We start from the raw sequence: 22,761 nt of genomic DNA, 5'->3' as shown, positions 1-22,761 counted from the left end.
CGCACCTCATCTGGAGCTCAAAGTTCATATTCAGTCACGGAGTTGGAGGGTTTGGCTGAAATTTAGTGCTTTAAAAAATTTTTGAATATTTCATTTGTGTAGACACACGAAAGTATACAGTGGCCATCAGTCCCTATCGTTCTTATTAACTTGTAAATAGCTACACCGACAGATAGCCAGGTGGTGTGTGTACCTTCAAGAATTCGATTTTGGAACAGTATACATAAAAGGAAATCAAAATATAACAAGTGATGCTCTTTCTCGACTACCACAAGACCTAGAGGAATTCAACGACCTTTTAGAGTACAAGGTGAAATAATAGCTGTATTGATGGAGGACAAAACGCTCTGACCGTACTATGTCCACATGTGTAAACACATGGAGCAATTACAGCAGGAAGACATATGCTGGAGTAAGGTAAGACCAAGGCTTACACATAACGGTGATGAAAAATTAAAAAGTTTTTTTCACTATTCACAAAGGTGTTCTGTTCCATAAAAACCCTCGTGAGCTAGAACAATGGTGCGTGTGTTTGGCAGAGGAATATGTTAATGATTTTATCTTATACACACACAATACTTGAAGGCATTATTGCATTTCAAAATGCACTGATAAAGTAGGTAAAAATTGTTATCACGTCAAACTTAAACGAAAAGTACTACATGTGGTAAGGAAGTGTGTTGTTTGCCAGAAAGTAATACATTCTAACACATCCAAACAGATAGAGCTACATTCCATTGTGGCTAAGTAACTTCTAGAAAAGTTATTAGTAGATGTGACAGGACGCTATCCCATAGATAACGGGGGAATAAAATATAGAGTAGGCCTAATATTTGCACAATATACGTAACACTGTATGTTGTACAGAAAGTTACAGCCAGTTCAATAATAAGACGAATGAAAGATGATTACTTTGCCACAGCAGGAAAAACCAGAAGTCATTTTAACAGATTATGTCTCATATTATGTTGGAAGTAAATGGAAAGAGCTCGTAGATTCTAACCAAAACAAGCACATTTCAGTATCCAAATTTCATCCCAAAGCATCTCCCCTAGAAAGTGTTTTTAAGGAATTCAACAGGTTTGTGAAGACCTATGTAACTCGTAAACATAGTAACTGGATTGAATATGTCACTCCTCTCTTACAAGTTATTAACAGCCTTCCCCATAAATCATCTGGATTTACACAAAATGAGCTGATGTTCAATTGCAAACAGGTAGAAGAGTGGGAAAAACCTTTGCCCAAGATACCGATAACGGATCTGGATTATAAAATACGACAAGCAGTATTCAACCTTAAAATCTGAGCTAAATATTGGAAAGGAATTTACTACAGAAAGCTGAAACGTACAACACAATTTTATATAGGACAAAAACCACAAAACCACAAAAAATAGAAAACTGAACAGTATGTGGCAACTACTATACACTGGGCCATACGTAATTACTAAAATCCCCTACCAGGGAGTATACAGATTGGTACACACGAACACACATAATGACAAGGGCCTTTACCCACATGAAGAATTGAGAACGTTTATATATTGAAGAAGGGCTGTATACCTTCTAAGTTGGATATGTGCAAAATAATGTTAGATTTAGGGTGCTGGAAAATCACATTCCAGAATTTTTTGTTGTTAGGTGATAAGGAAAATTTTTTTGTGTGCCCTTTTTCTTGTGTAAATGATAAGGTGAGTGGACCTATCGACGAAGAATTTGACTTTTATGTGTCTAGAGACGACGATACTTCAAATACAACGCTTCGCCTTGCGCGTAGTCCAGTTGTAAACGAATAAACGAACTTGTGAAACGCATGGTGGCCCGCAATGCAGTACACAACTCGCCGCGACGTGAGTGGCAAACAGAGCGACGCTGTGAATTGGCATTGGAGAGAAAGCTAGTCAACAAACCGCAGGCACGTGCACGCCAGACACAGCTGAAAGTGTTGGAGCACCCAAAACAAACAAACTCTAGGAGCTACAGCCTGCACTAGCATTTGTAAAGTTTATTGCGTAAACAAGGACATAGAAAATTAATGGAGAGTCTATACTACAACTCGACTATCTGCACAATACACACAAGCAAAGATAAGCTAAGAGATTATACATGCACAGGGATCCAAAAATACGAGATATTTACTGTAGTTAGACTTCTGTATATATATATTACATATATACATTTAGAAATTATAATTGAAGGGACCAGAAATCTCCTACTGCAGGTAAACAAGCGAGTACAATATAAGCGGCAAACCGAATAAGAAATTGGAAATTTGTGGTAAGATGTTATGGGACAAAACTGCTGAGGTCATCGGTCACTGATTAATATGTCGCACCACGCCTATAATAGACTTCATCTTTCATATTTATAAGGTAAGTAAGGACGCACACATGACAGTAAAGAAGTTTGTTACAGTAATACTGCACACGGAAGTGAACGAATACATGGTTGAATATATAAAGGAGGTATTAGAGCCATCGAGCCACTGTACACTTATCTATGAATATTTAGTTTTATGTTAGCATTAAGTTTTTCTTGCAGGAAACGATGCATCGACATTTCCTAAAGTGAAGAAAGAGAAGTGCTTGTAGAGTGTTCCGCACCATATAAAAATAAGAATGACTGCACTCCAAGACAAATATAGTTATTAGTTTATGATACGGATGAATGTGATAGTGTGAAAAATATGTCTAGAAGATAACATTTGTGTACGTTATATATCACGATGCTCAACAGAGGTTGACCACTTCCAAATAAGGGGTTTAGGTAAAACTATTGTGAGCGTCGACTACATATGAAAGCGTCGAACAAATGGTTTACATAGAATTTTTTTGCAAGCTTATTACTTCTGTAAACACTGTTTTAAGCTCATTGTACATAACATATTGTACTGATGATACAATTCTGAATGTGTTTATAATCAACCAATTATTTCATTCTTGGGATCACAGTTAAGTCTATTACCGAGATGTAACTGAGCACATAAATGCCTTTCTGTGAAAGTTCCTCAACCCTGTAGAACGTAGATCCTTCCTGGACAATGCTAGAGAAGCGAGGTCGTGCATAGTTATTTGAGCAGCGCGTAGAATCTGTTGTAGTGACTATTGTTTACTTCATTAATTCTTCGACAATGATAAACATGCTCCGACAAGAAGTCATTGTAAATTTGAATGAAGTGTATGTCAGTTTATGCCATAAAGGAGAAGAGAATCTACATATTATTGAATGAATGTCATGTAAAGAATGTAAAACTAAAGAAGAGTAAAAAGTGTACTCATATAATTGCAACAACAATATAATGAAATAATAATTTAAGAAAATGTACTAAAACTAAACGACGATGAGACTTTAATTAAACATAAGCAACGACAGTGGCATGTCAGAAAATGAATAGGATACTTTTTTGTTGTATCTGTATTCTATTTGTTACGTGTACAGTATGTGGAGAGGACACTACAGAAACTTTGTGTAATTCAACAAAAACATACGAAACCTGCCTGAAAAGTGTTAAGTGTGCATGTGAGATACGTAAATGTGCGCGTGATAAACTAAAGATGACAAAACTTAGTCCAACATGAATTTTCTGTGCTCGACAACGTCGTAAGAAGGCAAGAAACTTACCCTGTCTACGGATGTCGTATGTACAGCTAACGTCCGCACTGAATAAGTGAGAGCGAGGAGGTGGAATAAACTCCTTGGGCCGCTGATACGGAAACCAGTTATCAGCGCATCGAAGATTTCATAAAGGATCAAGCAGCTGAACACGAGCTTCACGATTTTGTGGAGGGAAGGCTACTGTGAACGCTCGGCACGGACACACTGACTTCGCATGAAACGTGTGAGTGCGACCTAGGACGGTAACGGACATCTAGCTGCGCGCGCATGCTACGAAAGATAAACCCTGGGCAGATACTGACTGGCAATAATGGGACTATGTGGTTACAACAAGCACTTTCTTTTAAAAGAAAACTTATCTATGTGTGTGTTAAGGGAAGCTGACATGTCCATATAAACTGAGAACCCTATAGGATATCTCCAATGGCCGAAAAATAATGGCTATGTCCATACCAGCCAGGGTTATTTTGGATTAGATTAGATTTACTTTTATTCAAATTGATCCATAGTGAGGAGGTCCTCCAGGATGTGGAACATGTCAGAAAAACAACAATACATGACAAATATTTACAACTAAAACAAATAAGCTTATGTACCATTCCCCAGGTCCCAAGTGGAATGACCTTCATTTTTTAATGAACACTATATAAAAGTCATTTTACAAATGCTAATGCACTGAATTTAAAATAAGAAAAGTTTTTTATTTATTTATAAGATAATTAACCTGTAATTCAACTACTATAACACTTATTTGCAATGAACACATTACTGCAGTAAAATGGTGCACAAGTTATATATATATATATATATATATATATATATATATATATATATATATATATATATATATCAGTTGGTTTTACTGAGAAATTCATCAATGGAGTAGAAGGAGTTGGCCACCAATAAATCCTTTAGACTTGTCTTAAATGGAATTTCATTGGTTATTAAGCTTTTTATGGCTGCTGGCAAGTTATTGAAAATGTGTGTTCCTGAATAATGCACACCATTTTGTAAAAGACAAAGTGACTTTAAATCCTTGTGAAGATTATTCTTATTGCTAGTATTGATTCCATGAATTGAGCTGTTGGTTTGAAAAAGTGATATATTTTTAATGACAAATTTCATTAAGTATTAAATATAATGGGAAGCAGTAGTTAGTATCCCTACTTCCCTAAACAGGCTTCTGTAGGATGTTCTTGAGTTCACACCACATACACTCCTGGAAATTGAAATAAGAACACCGTGAATTCATTGTCCCAGGAAGAGGAAACTTTATTGACACATTCCTGGGGTCAGATACATCACATGATCACACTGACGGAACCACAGGCACATAGACACCGGCAACAGAGCATGCACAATGTCGGCACTATTACAGTGTATATCCACCTTTCGCAGCAATGCAGGCTGCTATTCTCCCATGGAGACAATCGTAGAGATGCTGGATGTAGTCCTGTGGAACGGCTTGCCATGCCATTTCCACCTGGCGCCTCAGTTGGACCAGCGTTCGTGCTGGACGTGCAGACCGCGTGAGACGACGCTTCATCCAGTCCCAAACATGCTCAATGGGGGACAGATCCGGAGATCTTGCTGGCCAGGGTAGTTGACTTACACCTTCTAGAGCACGTTGCGTGGCACGAGATACATGCGGACGTGCATTGTCCTGTTGGAACAGTAAGTTCCCTTGCCGGTCTAGGAATGGTAGAACGATGGGTTCGATGACGATTTGGATGTACCGTGCACTATTCAGTGTCCCCTCGACGATCACCAGAGGTGTACGGCCAGTGTAGGAGATGGCTCCCCACACCATGAAGCCGGGAGTTGGCCCTGTGTGCCCGTGTCGTATGCAGTCCTGACTGTGGCGCTCACCTTCACGGCGCCAAACACGCATACGACCATCATTGGCACCAAGGCAGAAGCGACTCTCATCGCTGAAGACGACACGTCTCCATTCGTCCCTCCATTCACGCCTGTCGCGACACCACTGGAGGCGGGCTGCACGATGTTGGGGCGTGAGCGGAAGACGGCCTAACGGTGTGCGGGACCGTAGCCCAGCTTCATGGAGACGGTTGCGAATGGTCCTCGCCGATACCCCAGGAGCAACAGTGTCCCTAATTTGCTGGGAAGTGGCGGTGCAGTCCCCTACGGCACTGCGTAGGATCCTACGGTCTTGGCGTGCATCCGTGAGTCGCTGCGGTCCGGTCCCAGGTCGACGGGCACGTGCACCTTCCGCCGACCACTGGCGACAACGTCGATGTACTGTGGAGACCTCACGCCCCACGTGTTGAGCAATTCGGCGGTACGTCCACCCGGCCTCCCGCATGCCCACTATACGCCCTCGCTCAAAGTCCGTCAACTGCACATACGGTTCACGTCCACGCTGTCGCGCCATGCTACCAGTGTTAAAGACTGCGATGGAGCTCCGTATGCCACGACAAACTGGCTGACACTGACGGCGGCGTTGCACAAATGCTGCGCAGCTAGCGCCATTCGACGGCCAACACCGCGGTTCCTGGTGTGTCCGCTGTGCCGTGCGTGTGATCATTGCTTGTACAGCCCTCTCGCAGTGTCCGGAGCAAGTATGGTGGGTCTGACACACCGGTGTCAATGTGTTCTTTTTTCCATTTCCAGGAGTGTAGAACTCTTACTGCATGTTTCTGTGCTCAGAAAACTTTATCTTGGCTTGATGAATTCCCCCAAAAAATAATCCCATATGACATTATGGAATGTAAGTAGGCATAGTATGCCAACTTTTTCATTTTTATATCCCCTATGTCTGACAAAATTCGCATTGAAAGCAGAGATTTCTTAAGTCACTTCAGCAGTTCTGTGGTGTGCTGTAATCCCAAGAATTTAACACTGTCCACTTCTTCTATCTTCTTGTCATCGTATGTTAGACATATACTCGTGGGACACCCCTTACAAGATCTGAATTGCATGTAGTGTGTTTTTTCAAAGTTTAGTGACAAAGAATTGGCTAGGAACCAGTGGTTAATGTCCACAAATATTTTATTGGCTGATATTTCTAAGACTACACTTGATTTGCTATTTATTTCAATGTTTGTATCATCGGCAAACAAAACTAACTTGGCATCTGGTAATGTTACTAATGAAAGGTCATTGATATACACAAAAACATGTAAGGGCCCTAAAATGGAAACTTGTGGAACCCCACATGTAATTAGTTCCCAGTTGGATGATGCCTGATAGCTTGATACATGTCTCTTTCCTATTAACACCCTCAGTTTCCTGCAAGAGATATACGATTTGAACCATTTTGCAGCATTTCCTGTTACACTATAATACTCTAATTTACTTAAAAGGATATTGTGACTTACACAGTCAAATGCCTTTGACAGATCACAAAATATACCAGTTGCCTGCAATTTTTTGTCTAATGAATTAAGCACATTTTCACTGGAAGTGTAGATAAGCTTCTCAGTGTCAGAACCTTTTAGAAATCCAAACTGTGCAGACTGCACATTACTTTTTCGAAAAGTTTTGAGAAAGCTGGCAACAGTGAAATTGGACAGAAATTTGATGCTATTTCTTTATCTCACTTCTTAAACAATGGCTTAACTTCAGCATATTTCAGCCATTTAGGAAATATTCCACTGATAAATGACTGGTTACACAGATAGCTTAATATGTTACTTAGCTCAGAACCACACTCTATAATTAACTTTGTTGATATATCATCATTTAAAGATTTTATGATGGATGTTATTTCTGTTAGGGTAGTGAGGGTCAAATTCATATTATGGAAGTTGCTTGAAATTTCTGGTCTGAGGTATTCCATAGCAGCATCTACCAAACCTGACACCCCATCTTTTCAGTAATAGTTATAAAACGTTTATTAAAAAGTTCTGCAACACTATACACATCTGTCACCAATGTATCATTTACTCTTAATGCTATTTGTTTCTATTCATGTCTGGTTCTACCAGTCTCCTCCTTCACTCTATCCCATATTGTCTTTATTTTGTTATCTGATATTACTATTTTTTCCTTGTAATATATCTGCTTTGACATCCATATTATAGTTTTTAATATTTTGGAGTATTTCTTGTAATGTGCTATTGCATCAACATCAGAACTGTTTCCGATTGACAGATACAGTTTCTTTTTGGTTTTACAAGATACCCCTATTCCTCGAGTAATCCATGGCTTTTTTGTAGACTTTGCTCTAACCTTGGTAAGTTTAGGGGGAAAACAGAGTTCGAATAAGGTAAGCACTTTATTAGCCAAAGTGTTATATTTTTCATTCATGCCATGAGCACTGTAAACATCAGACCAGTGAATGTCTATGAGGAGTATCCTAAAATAATCAAATTTTGGCTTATTGATTACCCTCCTGAGCTCATATTTAAAAGATTTTATATCCTGTTCAGTATTAACATTTAACAGAAGGAACTGCATGTCATAGTCTGAGAGGCCATTTACTATTGGTTTAGTAATATGATTTTGTTCATTGAACTTTTCTGTAAAGATATTATCAATGGCTGTTTGTGAGCAAGTGGCTACCCTAGTGGGGAACTTTACAGTGGGAATTAAGTTGAATGATAGTGTTACTAACTCAAATAAGTTCTTATTGGGAGAGTCTTTAAGGAAATCTGCATTGAAATCACCAGGAACCACTATTTCTTTGTTTATGGTTGTTAAATGTGCCAGTACAGCTTCAAGGTGGTTTACAAACAGATTAAAGTTACCTACAGGTGCTCGATATACACTTAATACTATGAAGGATTTTTTGTGAAATTCTAATTCTGTTGCACATGATTCCATATGCTGTTCTAGGCACAATTTATGAATGTCTATGTTCTTAAATTTATGACAGTTCCTAATGAATGTGGCAACTCCTCCTTTCTCCATTTCTGATCTACGAAAGTGAGATGCTAACCTAAAACCTGTAACACTTAAACGCTCTATACCAGTGGTCACATGATGTTCAGAGAGGCAGATTATGTCATCTGGGTTTGAAGACTCTAATTGGTCTATGCAGATAGTTAATTCATTAATTTTATTTCTCAGTCCTCGAATAGTTTGATGCAATAAAGATAGCTGACATTTCACATTGACTGAGTTAAAATTTGGTAGAGTTATAATATCTGCTGACTGTTGAAAATTCTTAACCAATAGCTGTTTATGCTGATGTAATAAGCTGTAATTATGTTTTTTGATTTCTTTCTCAAACATGAGGTTTGCCTCAGTTCTAATTTCTCTTAAAATTTGCTTTCTTTCTGTCCTCCCTACCTTAAAAATGATATTTTCCGAACCTTCAAAAAGGGAAATAAGCTCATTCACTGTGCATCTCCGTATGACATCAGTGCGCAGTGGAGGGCAATTGTAGTGAGTCATATTATTACTATTCTTATTATTATTTTTATTACTGTTACTTTTTCCTCGTTCTTTTCTTTTTATACATAAAAGATATGTCTAAAATAATAACTTATTTTGTACTAGAGATTGTGTGGAACACAAACAAAAGAAGTAGAGATCGCTTTTCAACTGATTGATTTCTGTATCTTCACCTGTTTCTCTCTATAAGTGGTAGCGTGCGGAAGTATGAAGAGTTCCGCGCAATAATGTAGCTCAATAATGTATGTTCTGACCGAACATTGAAGAACCGTTATAAAAGTTGTTAGGGAGACGTAGTTTTTTTAATAACCGCATCTGTTCATCATTTCGCCCGTGCCGAGAATCCTGCATTAAGAGGGTCGAAGCAGACAAGAAGACTTTGCGTGGCAGAGGAGGGGCGATCCGGAACCATTATGGTCATACCAGTCTCTGCGCACAATAGCGGTAACAGGAGAAATAATTACGTAAGTTTAGGAGTGTCAATCAAAAATGTATTGACTTCAAAGGTCTGTTGATATTACTGACAGTTAAAGATCACGTAGGATATGTGTACCTTCCCATTACTTCCAATTATTCTTTCCACTTTCTTTTTGATTATTCAAGTAGCAATTATTAATCAGTTTCCTTTATATATTATATTTTATCCCCCCCCCCCCCAATTCTTGTCACTATTCAATGACGTTGCTCTGCGATGTTTTTAATTTCCTTCTCGCTCTATTAAATGTTACTATGCGACTTTGCCCATGTGGGTATCACTCGCTTTGCAGTAACACACAGTTTCCTACAACTTCATAAAATCTCCTGCTATAAAGGTTATTGCGAAAATGCGTTAAGTGTATTTTTTTCATCCACGGTAAGGCTGACAGAGATAGAAGTACAATTCAAGCTGCTTGTTTTGTTTAAGGGATACTGGGGTTCGTTGGAAAAGATTTTGGTCCTCGATTTTTCTATTTCTTGTGCAATACTTGGACAGATTGTAGTGAATGCGACGGATGGATTAACTTTTTTACAACACAATCATGCACGACTGATCCATTAAATTTGTGTTTAGGTGATTTAAAGAACATTTTTTCTGGAACATTATAACTACGCCAACTACTCTCCAGTATTAGTTGACTTACCTCAAGGGCAGAGTTAGCATAACCCAATATGGGTAGGGTCACTTACGCAGAACACAGAAATTTTCGAGAAAAGATATTTTATTGTATCAAAACTTTGGGTTACTTCCTTCTCTGAGAATGAATTCCTCGTGAATAAATAATGGTTCAAGAAAAATAATTATGTTTAAGAGAAAATACTTAAAGGAAGAGCAGCCTATTCCATAATATTGTACAGCATTTTCACACTATGAATCAACAAATAATAGTACTTCAGAGATGTGGAAAAGCATGTATCCTCGGCTTCTTCTGCTTCCGAAAATAATGCTCATAAAATGTACAGGCAGGGCGACCAGGCGGCTGCTCTTGCATTATCTCATCTCGACGATGACGGCGGCGTTGGCAGGCGTGGTCATGACGTCGAACGGAAGCCATGGCTTAGCCTGTCACGACGAAGAAAGGTTCTGGTCAGTCGTCTATTCAGGTACACAATACGCTCTGCAGTTGGTGCTGGACTGGATGAGGTGACTGCTCAGTTTTATTGCCTCGAAATGACGAGGTAAAAAAAGATAATGAGTATTATAGTCGTAAAATATATGGTGCAAAGCATATCTCACGTTTATGTTGGATAGGTTGAGTCTTGCGTCTCCTAAACAGAGATAAGTGCGTTTCACTCCCCAATACTGTTGATACAGGACTGTTGTAAATAGAGGAAAGGATCTATATCCGCAGTCATGTGGGTGTGTGAACCCCTCTTCCCCTTGGGATATAACAACTTGGAAGAGGTCCATGATTAAGGAATCTGTTGGTAGCGCACTCGAGCAGATGAAATTTCGATCGCTCACGCGCTACCTGCGATATGTACGCTATAAGAGAATCTGAGACCAAAGAGCAGTGTTGACTGCAGTAGGAACTGTGTAGTAGTTGGAGTAAGTAGTTGCTAGCGAGCAGCCTGGAGTGTGAAGTTGGCTGGGCCGGTCGTGTGGAGCGATGGTGGAGACTGAGCGTTGTAGTCTAAGGTAAAAGCAGCCTCGCACATATGTAGTATTCTTATATGAAGTCCCATGTAAATGTTTTAAAAATCTCTTAATAATAATCTTTCACTTAAACAGTAACTTTTGACAAGCATTCATTTCAATTTAAAGAATTTACTAATTTCTCCAATCCATGGTCATCCCGATTATTGCAAAGAAAAATCAGTTGTTCTTGTTATACATGAGAAATTTATGAGCCAGCATTGCACTTGGCTGTGCCAGAAAAATTTCTTATAGGAGCAGATATATATGCGTTATCCGGCGACCTTATTGAGGTAAGAATTTTCTAGTTATGCAGAATGATCTTTCAGGGCCATGACGCAGCACTGCTGACGTCCTAAATTTACCAGTTTAAATTCACAATCATTATTGAAATGTTATAAGTGAGCGAAAATTTTATTGATAGGATAGTCACTTTGTATTATTGGTAGGTTACGGAATTTATCTGTTGGTAGGTTACGCTAAATGTCAATGTTATGGTTAAGTTTTTTACTGTTGGGAGGTTTCGGAACTTTTACTGTTGAGAGGTTACACTAAATGTGAACACTATTCATATTATTTTATTATGGGGAGGTTACAAACGGCCTGGGCTTCTCAAATGTTAAAATGTGTGTGAATTCCTAAGGAACCAAACTGCTGAGGTCAATGAGCCCTAGACTTACACACTACTTAATGATAAAAACATCACACACACTCGAACCTCCGGCGGAAGGGGCGGCGCAATCCGTGACATGACGCCTCAAACCGCACGGCCACTAAACGCTGCGCCTGGTCTGCTCTCGGGTTTGAAATTCCTTGGGGAAAAGCTTCCATTCGACGTCATCCATGTCTTCACCATTGATGGAAGGCCTTGATGATTATACCGTACGAGGTGGCGCAGTGGTCAACACACTGAACTCGCATTCTGGAGGACGACGATGAATCCCGCGTCCGGCTATCCTGATTTTTCCGTGATTTCCCAAAATCACTTCAGGCAAATGCTGGAACGGTTCCTTTCACAGGACACGGCCGACTTCGTTCCCCACCATTCACTAATCCGATGAGGCCAATGACCTCGCTGTTTGGCCTCTTCCCCCAAATCAACCCATCTCAACCCAACCTCTGCTGATCACCTTGACCATTACCAATCTTCGAAAAAAAATACTTAGCAAACCTTAACGTACTACAACTCGTATCCTGCAAAATTCAATCATCAACAAATCCGAATTTTCAAACCCATCTATCTCAGAGTCCGTTCCGTCACCTTTCGTGCACACGTCTCCTCTCTCCTACTCAGCCCACCACGATCCAGGAAACCCTGATCCCTACGCCATCTGTCGACTCCTACTGCTGTCAACAAGGTAGCGGGGAGGTGGGGGGACCCTGAGATCACAGTGGGGAGAGCTGAGCGGAAACTGAGCTAAAGTCTAATCCTGAGTCACAGATACTGAAAGCCCTTCAAATTGATCATCGTTTTGGTCTTACAGTCCGCATTCGCATATTTTCCGGAGAGCCCTTAACCATAGATCACTTCCTTCAGAATGGAGCCTTCATATATAACCACAACCACCGTCGTTGAATGTTCTTTATCACAAGTCTAAATCTACTGTTTGTAACACCCACGCGATAAATTTTTGGCTACACTGCGACGAGAGGAAATTATGTCTGCAACAGTCACTAACATTTTCTATTCGACATACGAAAAAATGTGATTGGACATATCGATGTGTATCATACAAAGACAATGTAAACTGTAAATTCCTTTTATGATCTGCGTTTGTCTTCCTTTGTTTTTACCTTTTGTTGGATGGCTTTTGTAGGTTAAGCACGCAAGACGCTTATCAAACTTTGGTCTGTTAAAACATTGTAAATATTTGTTAATTATTACTTGAAAATAGAGTTCATTATTATTATGAATATGAGTGAATAATTATTTTAACTTTAATTCCTCTCTCAGTAAGCATTATCTGTTTTAATTATTTCTTTCCGCTGCAAGGAGCGCAGCCATTGATGATAGCGATTTGTAACGCGTTTTTGTCTGTGTTTTCCTTAGAAACAAATCAAATGTTTGCTTGATGAAGTCTAAATAGGCACAATACGAAATTAGAGTTTCTGTAAGGTTCTATAAGCATTTAAAATACTTATTTGCTCTAACAATAGAGAGTTTCTATCAATTGTCTGTCGCCATCTTAACAATTGTCTCAGCGGCAAATTCAAATTACGCAACTCTGCAGACATAAATGCGGAACGTAATACAAATGTGTAAAAATAAATGTGCACCGGTGGTCCCGAACTCATTTGAATGAAAATGATTCGAATGAAATTGGTTTTTAAAAAACACTGCTCATAGCACGAACGTTTTAACAAACTTTTCTGGCTGATGTATGGAGTCGAAATTAATTACGCGCGAGTTGCGAAGAATATTGTTTCAGGTAACATACGTCAGTGTTGTGCGCGGCTGATATTCGGTGGTTTTAATGATCATTTTGCTGGAGATAACTGCTTCCATCATAATCAATAGTTGAATGAACTGTGTGTTGCGAAGAATATTGTTTCAGGTAACATACGTCAGTGTTGTGCGCGGCTGATATTCGGTGGTTTTAATGATCATTTTGCTGGAGATAACTGCTTCCATCATAATCAATAGTTGTATGAAGTGTGACTTAGTAACACTTACACAACTTACAGACAACACTTTAACACGTTGTTAACTTGGAGTTCTTTAGCAACTTGATCCAATCTTTAGCCGTGAGAAAAATTATTTAGTAATTACTCAATGTAATAAAACAAGATTATCGTTTCCATTTACAAATTAGTTAAATACCAAACCACTGAATAACACAGCGAACGCCACACTCGTGCCCAACGTGGGGCCACCAATGCAGATTTATTCATTTTAATAACTGAAATTGTGATCTATTACAGGTACGAGATACCAAAACAAACTATTAATCATCGTTTATTTATTTGTTTCATGAGCATTGACATCTTCCTACGGAACTGTTGTACGAATCTGTATCTGCACTGGTGCCAGACACACGAGTAACTTCACATAAGCAGTGCAGTCCATAACTGTCAATCAATACAGGTAGGAACAGATGTACATGTTCAGTAAATACACAGCAGTACACTATCAACATTCGCTGCGTGTGCAATTAATACCTCCAGTCATAAGTAGCAATAATTGAATATTTTGGCTCCGACAGTAATATTTTTTAAGTGTTGTTTGTGTATATGTGTTTGTTATAAGATTTTTTTGTGTCAATTGGTACTTGTCAGTGATTTATATATTTGTTGTGCTATATTGGTGATAGAATGGTTAAACAAAAGGAAAATAAACCGAATGAACATACTGATGCAGAGATGACATCAGAGTCTCGGGTACAAAAATCTACCCATATTTCTGTTGAATTATTATAAAATTTAATTATGAATGATAATTCACAAACTGATGTTCCGAGTGATAGTAAAACCGAGGAGTTGCCAAAACAAACTGACACTCCTCCATTCAACCAGTTAGGAATTAATGACAATATTTCTTCTGGGCAAGAGGCAGAAGTTAGCAATGCTCAAGCTATGTCCATACGGGATATGGTAACAGCATTATTTCAAACGTTTACTATTAGAGAGCAGGAGCGTGAAAAACAACGTGAGCTTAAAGAGCAGGAGCGTGAAAGACAACGTCAGCAGGAAAAGGAAAAACGTAGACATGAAAATCTTATAGAAAAACGGCAGCAGGAGCTCGGGGACCAAGAAAAGGAAACGAAATTTATGGAAAATATGAACAATATTTTTCTGGAAAGAGATAAAGGAATTGGCCGTAGGATAAATCAAGTGTTGGCCGATCGTGATAATGCTGTTACTACCCATTTTAAGCAGGAGATCGATGCAGTAAAAACCACTATTTAACCGTTAATAAACATTCCAGTTCAGGTCGATAGTCTTCAAACTGAAGTAGATAGACTAGAAAACCAATTCAAATCCTTGGCTACTGCTGTGGAAACAATGCAGGAGAACATTCCCTCGGAAATCCGAAAGTAAGTCCGAACAGAAGTAGCTAGGGTGCTGAGCTCCGAAAATCAAAACTTTGAAAATCTGATAGTATGCAGTAATGACAACTCTGGTACTGATAGGAAAAAGATCGCAGATAATCTGACGGTGAATATTAATGCACCACAAGGAAGAGCAAATTTTGGTAATCCACCGATATTACCAGAGCCATATGTGACACCAAGGAACAATAGTAGTGGAATAGAATGTACTTGTAATAACGTAACCAAACCACCTGCGAATGATAGCAATTCCATGTACTTAACTACTTTGATGCATGAAGAAAGCCTAATTAAGCATAGACAGTCCCAAATATTTAACTAAGAAAACAAGAAAAACATACAATCCAGTAGTTTTCATTCGAAACTTCAAAAGTGATATTCCAAAATCATGGTCAAAAGAAAAGAAGCTACAGTTTGTGGTTCACATATTTCTGGTGATGCGTCGCTCTGGGCATTAAATGCAGCAGAAACTTGCAAGACTTTCTACGACTTTGAGAAGGCGTTCCTTGATGAATTCTGGTCAGCGTCTACTCGAGAGCGACTCCGTAAAATTGTTTACAATGCAGAAATGTACAATCCGAAGTCAGGTTCCTTAAGAAAGTACTTTGAAAAATATATTAACATGACCCGGTACTGGGATGAGCCAGTAACCACCAGAGACTTATTGCGAGTGTTAAAAGCTAGATTACCCATACATATTAGAGAAAAATTATTTAATGTTACAGACACCGATCTGAAAGAATTTCTGTCTGTAATTGATTCTCTGGATCTAGTGGAAGAAGACGCCAGAAAAAATTCTGACGTGATCAGCAATAATAATGGTCCTAATAGAAAAAATTCATCGAATGGAAATAATGGAAATAGGGGCGAAGGTAGTCCAAGGAAAAATAAAAGTGAAGCTTATAGTAACGGAAAATACAATAATAATAAAAGTAGTAGGAACCCCTACAACCAAAATTTTTGTTATTCTAATAATAATAACAGTAATTGTCAAAAGGCCGAAGAACACCAACAACCGAATGGTAATCAGAGGCCGTACCACAATGAAAACCCAAACAATAACAATAGCAACCGAAAGAGATGAAATGACAACAGGTCAGACAGTCCATATAAAGAGAAGCCTAAAAATATGCGGGGAGACAGTGAATATTGGCGACAGCCAGGGCCAAGTCATTGGCAGCAGCAGCAAAATTCTATCAATTCAGGTCAACCAATAAATCATGTACAGGCTATACCTGCGCCAAGCAGTCAATATTCACCGTGGTGGGATCCAAGCAGGCCTCCTCCGACTGAAAACTCACAAAATCTTATGATAGAGGAGGTACCTTCGGAAGCAAAACAAAACACTCAGAAGCCAACAAACTAATTTGGCCCCTGTAGGACTTCGCCAGGTGACCGAGACCAACAATGAAGGCAATAGGTCGACGGAACAAAAAATAAACATTATACGGTATCAGGATGGCAACAGGATCGAAGATGAGCTATATCAGAAGCCTGCTGTCTCTGATAAGCCACAAAGGGAAAATATCAAGTCTCACCGGAGCTGTAAATGGTGTAACAACTACTATTCTGCTTGACACAGGTGATAATGTATCAGTTATGAACACGCAGTTTTTCAAGAAGCTATCGGAGATAAGGAGATTGCCGATTAAGTAATATATTTGTTTGTTTGTAAGAATGGATATATATATATAAGATTAAGTCATATAGTCCCACACACGTAGCGAGTGTTGGTGGTGTGTGAGCTGTGTGACTGAGGAATAAATAAATAAATAAATAAATAAACTGCTTTCACCACTAGTGAAGCGAAATCTGAATGTGAACTGATTTACATACACAAAGTCATTTAAAATGCTCTTATGAGCAACATTCCGGTTAGATAAACCGAACATGGACATCTGTCCCAAAAGATGGTAAATAACAATCCCAATAAAAAAAGTAAATTATATAAATATATATATCTGTAATAAAAATGGAAATGTACTGTTATCTGGACAGTTCAGTAATGATCTCATGGTCAAGATAATATAGCGGATTCTGAAAGTTTTATATTGTCTCATGTTTATGTGAAAATGTAAAATTTTAAATTTTGTTATTCAGTCATGGAAATATGAACTTACGTGCAAGTGTACCAGACATCATTATTTGAAAATTGTCATCTGCATATAGATTTTCTGTTAAGTACTCTGGAAAACTACTGACAGTAATCAGAACAGTGAACCGTGTTTCGCAGGAGCTAGTGGACGCGTGAAGAACTCTGATTTACATTCTGATTAATGATGAACAGTGATAAAAACAGTGATCACTTAACGTTATGAACGCTCTTGCAGTGTCAAAGTTAGCAGCCACGCTGTGAACGTTGAGTACTGTTCACTGAAGTAATAATTAACTCGAACTGATGACCTTTAGTAGTTTGATATAAAGCGTCTCCGCGTGCCAAATTTAATGTGACAGACTGTACAGCCAGCCGCGCGGCAAAACAATAATGCAACGTTGGCTACGCTGCGCGTCGCGAAAATATTTACATTCGGCTTAGGTAAACGAAGCACACTACGGACACTTACATGATCAACGGTGCAGTGTTCAAAAAGTGCATATTGTGATAAACTTACGTGTGAATCACTACATTGTGATGAACAGTGTCAAAATAAAGAACATACTCCAAAAACAGTGTAATTCCATCCGTGTGAATGCGAGTGAAACGGACACTAATAAACGTTTCCACATGATGAGAATGGTAGTTTTCTTCTCACTGATGCTTTTATTTTGACATTTCATCTACCCGTCTTCAACTGAGGGACGTGGGAAAGGAGAAACAAGACCTGCTGCAGCGTGACTTCTAGTTAGCAGCAGATCCAAACCACGATGCAGCTGACGGCAACCGACGCTCCAACGACTCGGCCGGGGAATGAGGGGGGGGGGGGGGGGTCCAGCAGCAGCCACTACCTGTCTGCGGTCCAGCTGCTCGACACGGGGGCGGTCTTACGACGTCAGCAGCAAATTCTTATGACATTCGATAAATGAGTGACTTGGGGAAATTATGATATACCACCATGAAAAAACATTCATTATCTCAGATGCTTACAACAGAGTCATAAATCTGCACGTTACAGCATATTTTATTAGACTCAAGTCAAGCCTGACTGTTAAAAGTAGGTGTCTGTATTTTCTTGAAGCCCCTTGGACGGTCTTATTCCCCGTTTTCCGAGTCCAGTGAATCCAAATGGGAGGGGATATGTTAATCCGGGGAGTTTCCGGAGCAATTTCCGAGATAATACAGTCACTAAAGTCATTTAAAGCACTCGTTTCAACTATAATTTTATCATGTCTAAAACAACATTGAAATAAACATTTTCATCTGGAGAGTAGCAAATCTACGTGGATTATGTGGACTGATAAAAAAATATACAAAAGATAAACAATTTTTTTTCTCAGCCCAAGGGGCATTGTATCATCCACGTGATAAATTTTTGGCTACACTGCGACGAGAGGAAATTATGCCTGTAACAGTTATAAACATTTTCTATTCGACATATGAAAAAATGTGATTAGACATATCGATGTGTATCATACAACGACAATGATAATTGTAAATTCCTTTCATGATATGCGTTTGTCTTCCTTTGTTTTTACCTTTTGTTGGATGGCTTTTGTAGGTTGAGCACGCAAGACGCTTATCAAACTGACGTCTGTTAAAAAATTGTAATTATTTGTTAATTATTACTTGAAACTAGAGTTCATCATTATTATAAATATGAGTGAATAATTATTTGTAACTTTAATTCCTCTCTCAGTAAGCATTATCTGTGTTTATTATTTCCTTCCACTGCAAGGAGCGCAGCCATTGATGACAGCGATTTGTATCGCGTTTATGTCTGTGTTGCATTTAAAATACTTATTTGCTCTAACAATAGATAGTCTCTATCAATTGTCTGCCGCCATCTTAACAACTGTCTCAGCGGCAAATACAAATTACGCAGCTCTGCAGACATAAATGCTGAACGTAATACAAATGTGTAAAAATAAATGTGCACCGGTGGTCCCGAACTCATTTGAATGTAAATGACTCGAATCAGATTGGTTCTTAAAAAACACTGCTCATAGCACGAACATTTTAACAAACTTTTCTAGCTGATGTATGGAGCCGAAATTAATTACGACGTTAACTTGGAGTTCTCTAGCAACTTGATCAAATCTTTAGCCGGGAGAAAATTATTTAGTAATTACTCCATGTAATAAAATAAGATTATCATTTCCATTTACAAATTAGTTAAATACCAAACCACTGAATAACACAGCGAACACCACATGTTACCACAAATGCCTCATCTACAATGACCATTTAACTCCTGACTGGCAAGCGACCAAAATAACGCCTTTTGCTTATATGCCGAACAGCAACTGTAGGAAATGGTTTACGTTTTTCTTATATTGTTCACTTGTTTGAGAGTTGCTAAGCACATTATATATGATTACGATATCTCGAACTGCGTCATAAGTGAAATTTTTAGCGATCAAGACGTTTCCATGGAAACATGCATGCACGCAAAGTCTGGATGGTCACATACTTCACAAATAGTAGACCTCACCAGTCATATAAAAGAATTTGATATCAGTTTGACATAAAAAATGGGCCTACTCCCCCTTTGTTCCACAACTGCTAACGTCTGACACGGCGTCATCAGAATCCTTAGAAAAAAATTTAAATCAGCTACGACAACTAGCCCCAACTTGGATATCAAAAACGAAATGGATACCACACAGTTCGCCTTGGCAGCCTTAACCATGTCTCACTTCTTGACTACACTCCTGGAAATTTAAATAAGAACACCGTGAATTCATTGTCCCAGGAAGGGGAATCTTTATTGACACATTCCTGGGGTCAGATACATCACATGATCACACTGACGGAACCACAGGCACATAGACACAGACAACAGAGCATGCACAATGTCGGCACTGGTACAGTGTATATCCACCTTTCGCAGCAATGCAGGCTGCTATTCTCCCATGGAGACGATCGTAGAGATGCTGGATGTAGTCCTGTGGAACGGCTTGCCATGCCATTTCCACCTGGCGCCTCAGTTGGACAAGCGTTCGTGCTGGACGTGCAGACCGCGTGAGACGACGCTTCATGCAGTCCCAAACATGCTCAATGGGGGACAGATCCGGAGATCTTGCTGGCCAGGGTAGTTGACTTACACCTTCTAGAGCACGTTGGGTGGCACGGGATACATGGGGACGTGCATTGTCCTGTTGGAACAGCAAGTTCCCTTGCCGGTCTAGGAATGGTAGAACGATGGGTTCTTTGACGGTTTGGATGTACCGTGCACTATTCAGTGTCCCCTCGACGATCACCAGAGGTGTGCGGCCAGTGTTGGAGATCGCTCCCCACACCATGATGCTGGGTGTTGGCCCTGTGTGCCTCGGTCATATGCAGTCCTGATGGTGGCGCTCACCTACACGGCGCCAAACACGCATACGACCATCATAGGCACCAAGGCAGAAGCGATTCTCATCGCTGAAGACGACACGTCTCCATTCGTCCCTCCATTCACGCCTGTCGCGACACCACTGGAGGCGGGCTGCACGATGTTGGGGCGTGAGCGGAAGACGGACTAACGGTGTGCGGGACCGTAGCCCAGCTTCATAGAGACGGTTGCGAATGGTCCTTGCGGATACCCCAGGAGCAACAGTGTCCCTAATTTGCTAGGAAGTGGCGGTGCGGTCCCCTACGGCACTGTGTAGGATCCTACGGTCTTGGCGTGCATCCGTGCGTTGCTGCGGTCCGGTCCCAGGTCGACGGGCACGTGCACCTTCCGCCGACCACTGGCGACAACATCAATGTACTGTGGAGACCTCACGCCCCACGTGTTGAGCAATTCGGCGGTACGTCCACCCGGCCTCCCGCATGCCCACTATACGCCTTCGCTCAAAGTCCGTCAACTGCAAATACGGTTCACGTCCACGCTGTCGCGGCTTGCTAGCAGTGTTAAAGACTGCGATGGAGCTCCGTATGCCACGGCAAACTGGCTGACACTGACGGCGGCGGTGCACAAATGCTGCGCAGCTAGCGCCATTCGACGGCCAACACCGCGGTTCCTGGTGTGTCCGCTGTGCCGTGCGTGTGATCATTGCTTGTACAGCCCTCTCGCAGTGTTCGGAGCAAGTATGGTGGGTCTGACAAACCGGTGTCAATGTGTTCTTTTTTCCATTTCCAGGAGTGTATATATTGATTTTTCTCTTACTATCTTTTTGAGACCATATTATATCTTTTACGTGGACTTACTAACCCCCATAGCTGACTATGCAAACTAGCCCCACTGCAATAACAAAAACAAAATAGGGACGACAGATTTCAAGACGTTGAGCTTATGACACATCCTGCCACTGTTAGCCACTCTTTCGAAAACTGGAATAAGGAGTGGCTCGTTTCCATCTACGTTTTCAATAGAAGAAAAAAGGTGCAATGACTAAATTCATTCACCAGTCAGAGGAACGACAAACTACGGATCCTTTCTTTGTGGGGATTCCAAGCAGTGTAAAGGTAGGGTGGATGGTGCTCCTTTAAACAAATACCCCACTACCATGATGACAGTGCTCTAACTACACAGAGGCAGAAAACAGCTGTACACCAATTAGTTTTTTATGCAACCAACCCCTGTTGCTTCTACTCATTGAAGCTGTACTGATAGGTTGATCGAATGTGGAGTCTTCTGCGATCGGTAAACTCAATGGTGCGTGTTCTGAAGCTCTATAGACGAACGACGTTATCTTTGTAGCCGGATAATCCGATTTTTGAAGATTCCGATAGTTATCCACTATTTTGAAATGATATTATTTGCCAGTTATCGTTAATCGCTGAAATGATATTATTCCAGAATAAGTTCAATATGTTTCTATCTGTTATTAGAAGCTCTTTCTTTATCGAGGTTAGTTTGCATCAAGAGAAAGCAGTCTATCGCAGTTTATGTGATGGAACTACATAACACGGTTGAAATTATAAGGGGAAATCATTTATGAAGCACGTAGACGAGTAAGGGTTCTTAAGCAGTACAAAGAATACAAGACAAGTGCTGAAGACCATTGGAAACACGTTACGTAGACTTAAGTATCCATATTTCCTTTTATTTTTAATTACGCTATATACGTATATGCGCTATTTACGTGTATAATGTAGCGAGAAAATCTCGCAATCTGTTGCATTAGTAGATCACTTTGGTGATTGTGTATGATAATGTAATACCGAAGGGTTTACTAGACCCCATGTTGTGGCCACCCGAAAGAAATGTGAGTGGTATTTTTTAGAAAATATCAAGTACGACGCCTGTTGACGTCCTATGAACTCTATACGTAAACAGTTTCTCAAAAAGAGGAATAATATTGAGAAAATTTCAGTATCTACGTGAGTATTGTTCTACAATACAGCAGGTAGCAGGTATCTCCATATATGTGCAGCAGATTAAAAAAAAAGTGAATTTCTTGTGTAATATACGATTTCTATAACCTCTTCATAGAAATTAGTTTCTTGCAGCTGTCTGCAGTAGTGTCTCCTCTGAAAATCACTTAATCTACGCGCACGTACTATAAACTAGTCCTATTTTAACGAGTTTACTGCCCTGATCTG

The sequence above is a fragment of the Schistocerca gregaria genome, chromosome 5 (genome assembly GCF_023897955.1).
Source record: "Schistocerca gregaria isolate iqSchGreg1 chromosome 5, iqSchGreg1.2, whole genome shotgun sequence".
In the NCBI taxonomy this organism is placed as follows: domain Eukaryota; kingdom Metazoa; phylum Arthropoda; class Insecta; order Orthoptera; family Acrididae; genus Schistocerca; species Schistocerca gregaria.
This window is presented reverse-complemented; position numbering follows the sequence as displayed.